The 1,995-nt window shown below is 39.7% G+C and overlaps 1 pseudogene; it reads right to left on the reverse strand.

The window, feature by feature from the left end:
• Nucleotides 1-724: 724 nt before the first annotated feature.
• LOC138986946 (histone H1.2-like) lies at nt 725-1,393 on the reverse strand (annotated as a pseudogene).
• Nucleotides 1,394-1,995: the final 602 nt, after the last annotated feature.

Raw genomic sequence — 1,995 nt, forward strand, 5'->3', positions numbered from 1 at the left:
AAAAAAAACAAAAAAAAAAAACATTCATAATGGAAAGGAAAAAGTCAAAGTTATTGGAGATAACATACTTTTGTATATAGAAAATCCTGAAGAAACCACAAGTATTACAACTAATAAAAATCTTGCAAAATACAAGATAGATACTTTAAAAATCAATCACATTTCTATTCAGTGGCAACAAATGTTCTGAAAATGAAGTTAAGTAAACACTTCAATCTACACTAGCATTAAAAAGAATACTTAGGAAGTCAGAAAGAGAAAGACAAATATCATATGGTATCACTTATATGTGGAATCTAAAATATGACACAAATGAACTTATCCAGGAAATAGAAACAGACTCACAGACATAGAGAGCAGACTATGTGAATACCAAGAGGGGAAGGTTGGGGGAGGCACAGATTGGGAGCTGGTGATTAGCAGATGCAAACTATAATATTAATATATAGAACAGATAAAATCCTACTGTATAGCACAAGGAACCATACTCATATTTTGTGATAAACAATAATGGAAAGGATATGAAAAACAATTGTGTGTGCATGTGTGTGTGTATACATATGAAGGAAAGGAAAGGTAAAAGGAAGGAAAGGAAAGGACAACTGTTGGCAAGCACATACAGAAACTGGATCCTTGTGTGTTATGGATAGATTTTATTTCTTTTTTTTTTTTTTTTTTTGGCTCTGAAAAGAGCCTTTTGGGGAAATTAAAACGATTTAACAACCTACTTCTTCTTGGGTGCAGCCTTCTTTGGGCTTGGCAACCTTGGGCTTATTTTTTTGACCTTGTTTTTTTTTTTTCCTTTTCGGCTTAACCGCCTTTTGCTGCGCTTTTGGCGGCCTTCTTGGCTTGGCAGCCTTAGTTTTTTTATATTTTTGGGGCTCTTCGCCACTTTCTTGGTCACAGCAGCTGCGAATAATATCGGTTTTTCGTATTATTTTTCTTTGGGGTCTTCTTAGCAGTTTTTCTTTGGAGTGGTGGCGCGTTTTTTTCTTGGTCTTCTTTTTTTTAATTTTGCAGCCTTCTTGGGCTTGGCGTACCCGCCTTCTTCGTTTTTGGGCTTGGCCTCCCGGTGGCTGCCTTCTTGTTGAGCTTGAAAGAACCAGAAGCCCCAGTGCCCTTAGTCTGCACCAGGGTGCCTTTGCTCACCAAGCTCTTGAGACCCAGCTTTTGATGCGGCTGCTGTTCTTCTCCACATCATCCGCCGGGCGGCCGCCAGTGCTTTCTTGAGCGCAGCTAAAGACACGCCGCTGCGTTCCTTGGAGGCGGCGACAGCCTTGGTGATTCTGGGGCCGGAGGCCTTCCGGCGCGCCCCAGCCGGCTTTTTGGCAGCCTACTGGGGTCTTCTCCGCGGGGATGCGGCAGCGGGAGCAGCAGGAGCAGTCTCCGACATGGTGAAGATCTAGAACTCGGGTACAAGTGGCAAAGCGCCGATATGGATAGATTTTAAAATGGTGCAACTGCTAAAGAAAACAGTATAAAGTCTCCTCAAAAAATTAAAACTAGAACTACCACATGATTCAGCAATTTATATCCATGACTCAGTGATTTATATCCACTTCTGGATATAAATTCAAAAGAAGTTAACATGGGGTCTTGAGATATTTGCATGGCCATGCTCACTGCAGCACTAATCACAACTAAGAGGTAGAAGCATCCAAATGTCCATCAAATGTGATATATACATACAATGAAATGTTATTTAGCCATATAAAGGAAATTCTGCCACATGCTACAACATGCATGATCCTTTAAGACATCAAGCTAAATGAAATAAGCCAGTTATAAAAAAGACAAATATTGCATATTTCCATTTATATGAAATATCTAATATAGTCAAGCAATAGAAAGGAAACAAAGCAGAACAATGGAGTCCAGGGCCTAAGGAAACAGGGAAGAAAAGAGGAGTTGTTATCTAATGGGACAGGTGATGTGTACAGAGTTTCAATTTTGCAAGATGAAAAGGTGTAGAGATCTGTTTCATAACAATGTGAT

The sequence above is a fragment of the Bos mutus genome, unplaced genomic scaffold, assembly GCF_027580195.1.
Source record: "Bos mutus isolate GX-2022 unplaced genomic scaffold, NWIPB_WYAK_1.1 CTG281, whole genome shotgun sequence".
Lineage (NCBI taxonomy): Eukaryota > Metazoa > Chordata > Mammalia > Artiodactyla > Bovidae > Bos > Bos mutus.